This window comes from Pectinophora gossypiella, chromosome 15, assembly GCF_024362695.1.
Source record: "Pectinophora gossypiella chromosome 15, ilPecGoss1.1, whole genome shotgun sequence".
Lineage (NCBI taxonomy): Eukaryota > Metazoa > Arthropoda > Insecta > Lepidoptera > Gelechiidae > Pectinophora > Pectinophora gossypiella.
The window spans coordinates 14,965,580-14,978,422 of NC_065418.1; the positions used below are offsets into that span (position 1 = coordinate 14,965,580).

At 37.1% G+C, this 12,843-nt stretch overlaps 1 protein-coding gene across 1 annotated transcript in view; it reads left to right on the forward strand.

The window, feature by feature from the left end:
- The first annotated feature begins 2,306 nt into the window (after positions 1-2,306).
- Positions 2,307-12,843, forward strand: part of LOC126373375 (neuroglobin-like) — a 141,213-nt gene continuing 130,676 nt past the window's right edge. Inside the window, exon 1 of the mRNA XM_050019532.1 lies at positions 2,307-2,351. The gene's annotated coding sequence lies outside the window, so the exon portion shown is untranslated. The remainder of the gene's footprint in view (positions 2,352-12,843) is intronic.

A 12,843-nucleotide genomic window follows, 5' to 3' on the forward strand; every position in this document is an offset into this window, starting at 1 on the left:
ATATAAAGTTACGATGGCTGAAAACGATAAGAACTGCCAATAAAAGTAAATTGTACTTTATACATACAGATAACGAATCAAACCTCTTTAATTAGTTGAAAGAATATGAATTTTATCTGTTTTCATCACTTATCTGAGAGTTGATCGTGAGAGTTGCAATTAAAATTGCTTCGACATGACGTTTTTCACACGGGTTTTAGAGATCTTTTATTAAATAATAAAATTAATTCTTTATTTATCGGCATTTGAAATTACATAGCTGTTGCCGTAACTGACACAAGTGGCCAGCACGACATATATATTCTTCTCTAATCTAATCCAATCTAATCTAGCCTACAAGATCCCACTGCGCTAGGCAAAGGCCTCCCCTTCCTCTTTCCATTTTTCGCGGTCCTGTGCGTATTCCGGCCAGTCCCTCCGGCAAGCGTCCAAGTCGTCACGCCATCTCTTTCGAGGTCTGCCACGACGCCTGTATCCGCCATGAGGCACCCAATGTGTGACGATCCGTACCCACCGCTCAGGGTGCATGCGACAAACATGTCCAGCCCGATCCCATTTGAGTTTGGCGGCTTCCCGTCTCACATCAGCGACTCCCATATTCTTCTCTAATTTATATTTATATAAACTACTGGACCAAGATTAAGGCAGTCATACGGAACCACAAAGCACAATAGTGCAAACATGTCCAGCCCAATCCCATTTGAGTTTGGCGGCTTCCCGTCTCACATCAACGACTCCCATATTCTTCTCTAATTTATATTTATATAAACTACTGGACCAAGATTAAGGCAGTCATACGGAACCACAAAGCACAATAGTGCTTAGATTTTAGTTCCCACGTTTTTTGTACCCTCCCTGATATGCTTTTATTACCTTTAGTGATCGTTTTATATGATAATACTTGGAACTGATAGCTGCAACATGCGAGGTGTCAGCTTTGATTCCCAGATCATGTAGCTAATTAATAAAAAAACATTTGAGACAAAATGATTTAAAAAAGTCAAAATAAACCTTTCAATAGTTAAATAGAAAACATTAATTTAAAATTAAAATAAAATTAAATCTAGAATAAAGATATTTATAAGTAAATAGAGGTTGTCAATTACTGTCAAATCAAGGAAAAATATAATTCCTACACATTTAATCAAGGCACATTAATAATTTAAATTATTATATTAATATTATTATTATTGTTATTTTTTATTATTATTTAATTATTATTATTTATTAATAAATAAATGTGTGTAGGTATATATACCTATGATATTTCATTTTATAATAATAACAAATATTTTTAATAAATAAACAAATAAATTAATATAAATAACTTACTCATTGTATAATAAAAATATTTTATATGTTTTTTTATTAAGTATATGTATAGTAATATTTTATTCGTTCTTTTTTCACTTGCGCGAGAATTTCTTAACTACGTACTTTTTTTAATAAAGATAGTTTTGATTTTTACCACAATATTACATGGTAATTTCTACCTTGTGCTTGCTACCCCATGATACATGATATTAAGCTATCGACCGATACATCGGAACAGGTGTTCAGAGCGATAAACATCGAACACATCGCAACATGACTCGAATCACTGAGTTTCCGACGTCGCGCCTTCGTCCACACTCTACTATAGGGTGGTGGTACACAAAACCCACCCGGGATACTCCAAAATGTAACGCTTTACCGCATACTTTCGAACGAGACAGACTGCGCGCGCGTTCCTTTAAAGAAATAAAGTACGAAACATTTATTACTTCCGGACACCACAGACACAGACAGACAAGGGGGGTTAAAAAGGCCACATCAAAGCAATTCATCTAGAAAAGCATTGCTAATTGACATTTGTTTGCATTGCGCACTTGCCTGTGCCGAGGTTTTTCTTGCAACTTCTTTTCCCCGGATATACAGGTTGTGAGAAGCTGCAGTAGTTTTAGGCGGATGAGACGTTCGTTATGTAAAAAATGACGATTCAAAGTGTAACTATGTTACCTACTGAATAAAGATATTTTTTAAATTGAATTTGAATTATGCTTAAGTTGCTGTGCCCCAGCGGGGCGTATACGACCTATGTAAAACTGTGACTTGCAATAAATGATTATGATTATTATGACTATGATTAAGTAGATCGAAATTCTTCCGCATATTGTACTTTTTTTTAATTAAGATGGGTTTGCTACTTTCAGAAAAAGAAAGAACTATTTCCTCCATCGCCTCTCGGTGTACCACAAACCTTACTCCACTGAAGCCTCCCCTTTCAGTGTGTGCGCGTCTCTCGTTTGCGCCAGTCGTGTGTGTACGTAGCTTTATGTGAAGTGCTTTTGTGGATTTTCCCTTTGCAACTGGTGAGTGTATATGCGCCTTTGTTTTTTGATACGAAGGGAAATGAATACGTGTATTTGCGGTGGAAATGTTTTATGTACTTACACACTATCTCGCGCCGATATTAAGTATGGTTTGAATTCGTATTTGCATATGTGCGTGTTGTATGGAATTTATTTTTAAACTGTTATTTTGTGTTAGGTAAGCGAGCTTCCTTACAGTTAGTTTCCAACTAGTCAAAGGGGTTGTTACGAATTACTTTTTTGTAAACGTCAAAACACAAATTTACTATAGAATTTGTATGAAAAAGCACATTGTGACGTCATAGAAAAACGTGATAAAATTTCGGACTTACTATTACGTTTTTCTTGATTGAAATTCATAAATAAGTTAAATGGAAAAAAGGAAATGTTTTTCGTTAGTTCTAGATCTGTCTTTAATTAGTAATCAGAATTTCATAATTCATCTTGAACCTAGAACACCACTCAATTCGAGCGATATCCGAACCAATAACTATTTGAGAACAGCGTAAATGGCAATAGAATGTATTTTTACCAATTGTTAAAACATGTCTATAAAAAAATGAGTTCAGACGTCGTCAAAAAATGGTCTAACGTCTATTACTAGTATCCTTACCCTGCAATTCTATCGTGTAGGTTGTGAGGTGAATTCCTAACCTCATCAACGCTGGTATCAGGGTTACTGAGCCGCCAAAGGCCCCTGACATGGCTCATGTAACGCCTAAAATCATCTTACTTTTTGGACAATCAGGTGATCCGCCTGTAATGTCCTAACTAAGGTAGAGATCACAAAGTGATTTTTGTGATGTGACCCCACCGGGATTCGAAACTGGGTTGACGAGATTGGTAATCCACCTCACAACCCACACGATAGAAAAAGAAGACGAAAAACATTATTTTTGTTAAGCGTCCTTCTAATATGCTATTTATTTATTTATTTATTTAATTTAATAAATAAATAGCATATTTATTTAAATAAATAAATAGCATATTTATTTAAATAAATAATTAAATGCTATCTGAAGTAAATAATAATAAGTAGTTATATATGAGGAGCTCGGTGGCGCAGCGGTAAACGCGCTCGGTCTGCGAAAGCAACTATCGCAAAGGCCGGTCATAGGATGGGTGACCACAAGAAAAAGTTCATCTCGAGCTCCTCCGTGCTACGGAAGGCACGTTAAGCCGTTGGTCCCAGCTGCATTAGAAGTCGTTAATAACCATCAATCCGCACTGGGCCCGCGTGATGGTTTCCAAGGCCCGATCTCCCTATTCATCCATAGGGAAGGCCCGTGCCCCAGCAGTGGGGACGTTAATGGGCTGGTGATGTGATGATGAGTTATATATGAAATTGAAGGATTCTATACCTATCGTCGTACCGTATTTAAATTGTTTTATGAGTTTTAAACGATTTGGGTATAAGTACATTAATATTCCGAGATAATTATCCGCGAACTTTTGATTCGAGACGTCTCGAGACGGTTTAACGGAACTTTTAACAACTCAACGGTACACGTTTAGATACTGTCATGCCTCTGACCTGTCTTTATGTATTCATGCCAATATTATACATGCAAAGGGACTCTGTCGGTCTAAAAAGTCTTCACGTTTAAACTGCTAGAACCATGTTCCGGATATCAGTGTCCTCTGCCATAATCACAAGTCACACCAGTTATATATTCAGGTTAATATTACAATATAAAATGCTGTAAAGGTGTGTTTGTGTGTATTAGGGTGAGTGAGAATATGTGTGTGTGTGTGTGTATCAGCGGCGTATTATTTTCATCATCATGATTCTCCTGTCCTTATCTCACTCTAGGAGTGGTCGGCACAACATTTATTCCTGTTCCATTAATTTCTATCTGTCGTCATCTCTGTCCTCACTCTTTTCACACACATATCCTTAAGCGGGCGTATTTTTTGGTGCAACGAATATCGCTGGCTTATCAACGCGGAAACGCAGCCAGCATTATGGGTACATTTGCACCAGGTACGATTGGAGGCCGGCTTTTTAATTAAGGTTTAGTTTAAGTGTTAATTGTACATAATTTATTTTATTTTGAGTTTTGTTTATGTGTTTTAATTTTATTTTTGTTTTGTTTTGTTTTGTAACTGTTTTGTTTATGGTGTAAATAAAGTTGTATCTTTAGTTCTGAAATTGATATTTCATAATTTTATTATTATTATTATTTATTTTATTTTCAGACATTTGTCCATAGTTTGTTAGTAACAATTTTCTTACTCTCTAATGTTAGTAACTAAAAAAAAATAGATAAATAAAATATCCACTATATTTTATCCACTCCAATACTACAATCCTTTGATAAAGACACAAAAATGAAATGAAATTATAACAACATTGAAATTTATTATAAATAATTTGAGGAGATATTTTGTTTTAAGGTCTAAAATAATGATGAATGTTAAACAATGGATCTTTCAAGTAAGTATAAAGAATTAATTATGGCACAAAGGAATCTCTTCCTTTGAAAGGCTATTAAATAATCAGTCCAATGCAATTACTAGCGTATAACAAAGGTAGTAGATATTATAATTGTCTGTTGTTAGTTCAGTGTTCGCAGACTGTTATTAGAGAAGGAATTAAAAGGTATTTCAACTCTAGCCGACACAAATGGCTGATGTTCTTTCTAAAGGTCTTAGGTTGAATGTTCTGTCGTATTGAAAAATTAAGCAAAATTGAAAAAAACCCGCGAGGGTAAAAATCTCATCAAAAAAGATTAAAATAACTCAAAACCCCCGACTTAACCCAATTATTATGTAACGAAATATTATAATAGACTTAAAAATACTTTCTAAAAAAGATTTTATATCTCGAGAAATCAGTAAAAGATATAATTTTACCATAGTACATAACCGAGGAATATACGTCGGGGGCGTCCCACCTGGATAAGCAGAGACTATGGAATTCCATTTGTTTCGATCCCGACGAACACTTCTCTTGCTTTTACTGCTACTTTCTGGCTTTTACTTTTCTTGCTATTGAAGCATTTTATCTAAAAAAGCAATATTGATATGTGCTCATTTTGCGCACTTACTTTTATATGCACAAATGTCACATTACAATATTGCATTTTAGAGTCCCTGATGATCTATGGTTCAGGTCTCCCTGACTAGGATTGCTCGCGTGAGCTGGCGCCTGTGTGTCTCTAGGATTAAACGAACTTATTACTCCTCGCTGACCCAACCCGTTGTGGTCAAAGTTCAAAACAATTAACACTCGAACGAACCTTATTTACGGTGATGAGGGAAAATTGGACGAGTAACAGCAAAGTGCTTTTTGAGAGGAAAAAGCGCTTGACAAATTCAGATGATACGTGCTTCTGAGGGCATTTCCAGATGTCGATCTTGATCCATGAGCCATGCCAGGGGCCTTTGGCGGCTCAGTAACCCTGACACCTCTAGAGATGCCGAGACGGTCATTGATCTCGTAAACCCACACGAGAACAAAGAAGATGATTCCGCAATGAGATTGAATGAATTTTTACTGTTTATGTAACAGTACATAGAACGTCCAATTACATTTTGTATACTGCGAAATAATATGTAATAAAAGGTACTTATAAACAATAAAATTTACAAATTAACTTTTAACCAGCATCTAATCCTGACCGAAAAATATGAGCGAAATGATCTAAATTCGCGCGGGTATCGGTACAGCAATGCAGGACGGAAGGGGCAAGTCACAGAGACTGTAAGGCAGCAGTAACTGGCAGTAATATTCAGAGGCGCTGGACAGGAGTCCTGGTACGGCTTTGTAATAGACTACTCTGGGTGCCATTCCACTCGTGTCGCGCTGTCAAAACGGGTTCACGCTAGGGAGATGATGACATTAAAAAAAAATATTCTTTTATTTTAGTTTTATTCTCGGCAATAGAATTACTTATCATGCTCAAAAAATTCGATTAAAGCCACTAAAACGACGTCGTAACTTTTTAACGGCTCTGATGTTGACTTTACAGGATAAACAGACGCAAAGATCACACAACATTGTAACCTACTAGGCATAGAATAAGGAATAATACTTTGTGCGTATAGAACGGCAACTCTCCTCTCCCCACCACCGTCTGACATTGAGCACCAGCTTCAAATATTGGATGGTGCGCAATGTGGAAACACACATATATAAATATTTGATGTTATAGATAGATAGTAGTATAGAGATAATATATAATAGATAGTGTAACGACCCCCGCGGTCCAGTTGTTGAGCGTTGGGCTCACGATCCGGAGGTCCTGGGTTCGATTCCCAGTGGGGACATATCACAAAGATGACTTTGTGGTCACCTGATTGTCCGAAAGTAAGATGATCCGTGTTTCGGAAGGCACGTTAAGCCGTTGGTCCCGGTTACTACTTACTGATGTAAGTAAGTAAGTAGTCGTTACATGAGCCATGTAAGGGGCCTTTGACGGGTCAATAGTAACCCTGACACCAGAGTTGAAGAGGTTGGTACTCCACCTCACAACCCACACGAAAGAAGAAGAAGATAGGATAGTGTTCTAAGAATTGATGATCTAAACTTTGGTGCTCTGCGTGGAATACATCTTAGTTTTCAGTGACATAGTATTACATAGTGTACACACATAAGGGGTAAGCAGAGATCATAGAAAGTAGAAATTACTATCTGTGATCCTGACACGTATACTGAATAGGCATTAGCAGCGTGCGGGCGCCAACATGGTAATCAATAAATAATATGACAGTGGTGCTAATTCCTGCAAACGCCATCTAATTTTATTTTAAGTTATACCTGTCATTTTCTTATCTGCTAAAAGAAAATGACGGGTAATCGACAGGCATATTTATGGAACACACGTCAATTTTAAGCAGAAATCTAAAACAACCGTCTTTAAATTTTACATCGGCCAATAACCCGACAGAGTTAAGTAGACAGCACGTCAAACGGTTTGCATACCAGCGAGATGCTTTTTTATTCGCCCGGGTTTAAATTAACTTGTTGACAATCATCGGTCCCTATCCTTTTCGGCGGATAAGAAAATGACGGGTATAACTTAAAATTAAATTGGGAGGTGTCTGCAGGAATCGGGGCCAGTACCTATGTAATAAATTCACTAAAAATTTCTGCACAAAACCCCGATGCCCGGAATCCCCATTATCTCTTGCGAAAATTGAAAATTACAAAAGTGTGGCTATCTCAACTTTCGGCGCCGCCTGTCCGTAATAGCCGTTTCCCGGACCCGTGCATCCTCAGTCTCGGGTATCTCGTAACTATTTTAATCGCGGACCAACTTATTACGAATTCCGGATTACCCCAACCCGGCTCGACCGTCCTAATTATTATAGAAAACGATGACTGACGCACTATTTTTAGCCCGGAATTTGTTTTATGATTTCAACTTTTTAAATTGAATTCAGAAGCCTATTTGATAGCTACGGAATGTTTGATGAGGTTACGTTTATTTTTTGGACAGGCGTCTATTTTTAAACCTCTATATTCTAACCTATAGAGGGTAACCTGCCACTACTTTTGATTTAAAAATTTGGATTTGGAATTCGAACACAACCATCGCCTACAACGAGGAACTTTCCAGGCTACGTTCCCAAAAAAAAAAACACAGATAGCGCTGTACACATTTAACTTGATAATTATCTATTTTCTCACTGCTCAGGTACATAATTATTCAAAAATAGAACGTAATAGAAGAGGCATATTTAAAAATAATAGTTTGATATTTGGAGGTCTCTGTTTCTTTCTGGACGTGTCGTTAAAAACGATAGAGGGATTGCGTTCTGTCTAACATGTTGGATCATATACGAGAGGTGGGCTGATCATCTGTTACCATACAATAAATAGTCTATCAGAAAACTTCGTATCGAAATTACATTGCACCGTCCATTAATACCAACTTAAAGTCAAAAATTTTTTTTTTGAGTTGGTAACAGGTTTAAAGTTTATTTATTCTCACTTAAGGCAATACTAAGTCACTTACATGAGAAAAAAGATGAACTAGGATAAAACTAAAATTAAATAATTACATACATACATACATACATAAACTCACGCCCGTAATCCCTAATGGGGTGGGCAGAGCCACAAGTAATCAAAGACAACTTGCAGCCACTGTTGATACGAAGTCCAAAGATGGATATGATGAACCTTATGGTGATAAGGGATCAGCCTATCGCCCATAACATTAGTCCATCATGTTAGAGGACACATCGAATAATTACATCGTTCACATAAATCGTAGTAGGCCAAAAATAAATACCATTTCACTCACTGTCACTTTTTTACTATTAAATTAAACATCAAACGGATTTAAACTAACTTTCCAAAATGTGGCGTGCTATTTTTTTTAAGCGTTAAAGAATTTTCATTTTTTGATGTGCGATGTATGTGTGTGTGTGTCAAGGAATTGGCCTTTGATAGACTGGAATGGAAAATGTTACACCGACAAGAGTGTGGCTCTTAAATTGATGATGATGAATGTGCGAAGGTGTATTATGCATCAGAACTCTCTCATACGTCAGCATGCGCTTGCCATAGTTGGTTCTGGCCCTTGGTATTACTAAGTAACTAGCTCGCCTCATAAGTTAGGCCGAGTTTCCGCTAACGCGGAGATGTGCGGATTTGACCAATCACAGAGTTCGAGAGAGCAAAAAACGAACACGCTCTGTCATTCTCTCCCTCACGGTGATTGGTCGATTCCTGCACATCTCCGCTCCTCTCCGCCCAGCTCCGCGTCAATGGAAACGCATCCTTACACTTTGAATCGTCAATCAATGCGGTAGAGATAACAGTTGTGGGTAAATGTATGTAGATTTTTTTTTAATTCGTTTAGAAGAAAATAATTCGCAGTCTGTTTTTAATCTTCAAAGGTAACCCACGTACGTCCGATATTGGCTTTCCACACACTGCCTCAATATTTATTTGTTTGTCAGTCACTTATCACTTTTGACACTTCCAGTTTTTAAATATGAAATTAAAATCTTCCACATGATGCCTGTTTGGATTGCAAGATCGATCGTTTTATTTTTAAACGTGAATAAATGAGAAAGGAATTTTGACCGAAAAATCTATAAAATGTAATGAAATCCATAATAATTATTGCGACAAAAATATCTCTGGAAAAAATATCTTACGAGTACATGAACTATATTATTATAATAACATACATACATAAACTCACGCCCGTAATCCCTAATGGGGTGAGCAGAACCACAAGAAATCAAAGACAACTTGCAGCCACTGTTGATACGATGTCGTAAGTTGGATATGATGAACTTTATGGTGATAAGGGGAAGAATCAGCCTATCGCCCATAACATTAGTCCATCATGTTAGAGGACACAATCCCTCTGTCGGTTTTTACGACATGCCCGGGAAGACAAGCAGCTGAACGTTTTCTATGTTTTTATTTGCTCCCAGAACAGCATAGAAGCAATATAATAATGATACCTACACATATAATAATTGTTATACTTAATAAATAAATATCAATACTACTACATATATGTACTACGGAAGAAAAGGAGTCGATAGATTATGAAGATGAAGAGGAAATAGAACTATCGATAATCTTTTTTTTTATATAGGTATAAGTGTGAGTCGTGGTAGCCCAGTTGCTAGAACGCTTGCCTTTCACTTTAAGGTCGCGGGTTCAAATCCAGGCCAGGCCTAAACCAGTGATTGTCGAATTTGTTTTCGAATTCATGTTTTGATCATAATGTTTGTTGCGTTCTCAGCCGTGAAGGAAAACATTGTGAGGGAACCCACATTTCCGAGAAATGCATTTTCGGAGGTATGTATGTGACATAATCTGTATTGGGCTGATGGTCCGGATCCTGTGAAAAACGGGATTATGCTAGCGTGCTGAATAGGTGGTATGTACCTATATCTTTATAAGACAACCATTACTGTCTCTTGTTAGTTTTACGTAAGTATTTCATTCATGTGTGGATGGGTGATAGGATGGGTGACCACAAAAAAAAAGTTTTCATCTCGAGCTCCTTCAGAAAGCATGTTAAACCACTGGTCCCGGCTGCATTAGCAGTCGTTAATAACCATCAATCCGCACTGGGCCCGATCTCCCTATCCATCCATAGGGAAGGCCCGTGCCCCAGCAGTGGGGACGTTAATGGGCTGATGATGATGTGTGTTATTTGTCTGTGATGTGATGTTTTTGTAATGTATCTGTAATCCGCGCATGTGATGTCCTAAAATAATAAATGTTGCTTTCTTTCTTAAGGTGATGCGTTTCATTCAGCTAGGTTTCGTCAGTAGGTGGCGTTACTTCTGAAGTTTTCGTGTTTTTCCATTTATTCGTTTAGTGTTGAGTTCTGACCCTATGGAATGTTAGTTGGCGAAATCTCACATACATTATCTTTAATTTAAGCCACAATTTTGAAGTATTTACTGCAGATATCATATTGAAGACGTGCATCAAAAGTTGGTGTTTATTCAATTTGTATACGAACACGAAGCTATCACACACACATGTCAACTAGGTTTGATATTGAAAGAGATTCATGATTTCAAGTCTGCTTGTAATAACTAAATGGCGCATTTGGTAAAGCAGTCACTTTCATTCTTGGTTTCACACAGAAAATAATATATTATTTATTAGTTTTAAAACAATATTATAAAAATAAACTTGCTTTACAAGTCAGTCGATTACATAAGATTACTAAATCTTTTAAGGGGCAATGTATACGTTTTTACAATAAGATTCCCATTGACATTCAGAATTTGCCTTTCAACTGTTTTAAGACAGTAGTTAAACAAAAACTTTACAAAAAAGGTTATTATAAAGTTAGTGATTATTTAGAAGATATGGATGCATGGGATTAACTATCTGAGAACTGATATTAGGCAGCTAAATTACTCAATTGTATACCAATATTTTATGTTTATTTTTTTAAAGAACGTCTAGGGCCCTGTGCCGAGGTTTTTCTTGCAGCTTCTGTTCCCCGGCTATACAGGTTGTGAGAAGTTGCAGTAGTTGTAGGCGGATGAGACGTTCGTTATGTAAAAATTGACGATTCAAAGTGTAACTACCTAACCTACTGAATAAAGATATTTTTGAATTTGAATTTGAATTTATTCCTCTATGCGTTTTTCTGTAGTAGCGCATTTACTTTTGTATTGAAAACGGTACACCTTAAATCTATAATGTATGAAAGAGACCAGACATGGTTGTTACAAAGAGATCGATTATGAAATACAACAGACATCTTTACATCCAAAACCGTCCATGAGTTTACAATAATCAACTCAACATCCCCGCTACGAGCAAAATAAACCGACATCAAAAAATGAGGTTATCAAAACCAACAATAATATATAAATGTTTACGTTGCTGTTCACGTGTTTGTCTGTTCGTCAAACACCATAAATTATGGGTGAAGGAAGCTCGGATTGTCTGTTAGTTTATTTTTAATATTCGTAAGAACGGAAATTTCCATCAGATGTGTTGATGACGTCATGAAACCAAACCCATTTTGTAATGGATTAAGGCTGGTAATGAACCGCGCTACTGTTTAACGAGTTAACGAGTATACAGACTATTAGTGACACCGCGACCGAAATGTCTACTTGTTTGCACTAAAACTAACGAACTCAAATCAAATCAAAATCAAATCAAATATACTTTATTGCACAGAACTAAAATTTCAACAATCAGACATAACACATGAATACAGTACAATTTGGGCGGCCTTATTGCTCTAGAGCAATTTCTTCCAGGCAACCAACAAAAGGAAACAAACATTTACAACTTGGATGCGGGATGGACGAACTCCTTGGTTCAGTGGTTGAGCATTCACCAATTCAAGCAACTCACCAATAAAACCGTGTTCAAATTGCTTCTATTCTATTCGGTCCAGTGGTTGAGCGTTGGGCTCACGATCCGGAGGACCTGGGTTCGATTCCCTGTGGGGACATATCACAAAAATCACTTTGTGGTCCCTAGTTTGAATAGGACATTACAGGCTGATCACCTGATTGACCGGAAGTAAGATGATCCGTGCTTCGTAAGGCGCGTTAACCGGTTGCTCCCGGTTACTACTTACTAATGTAAGTAAGTAGTCGTTACATGAGCCATGTCAGGGGCCTTTGGCGGTTCAATAATAACCCTGACACCAGGGTTGATGAGGCTGGTAATCCACCTCACAATCCAGACTATAGAAGAAGACAAAATGTAGTAGGTGATTTTCTTGTCGGAAATGTTTAAGATTTTGAATGGTTGCTGATTACGTACTTCGTCTAACGACTGTTCACATTGTTCGATTTACATTAATGGTTTTTAATAATTCTAGGCAGTAAAGTAGGTAAGCTACAAGGAAAGAGAGGAAGGGGTCTTCCCAAGAAGAGCTTACATGGAACAGATCAAAGAGCAGGCGAACGTCGTGTCTTATAAGGAAGTGAAGGAATTGGTCTTTGATAGACAAGAATGGAGAATGCTCCACTGGCTAGAGCGTGGCTCTTAAATTAGTGATGATGCAGCATTAATCACAATACA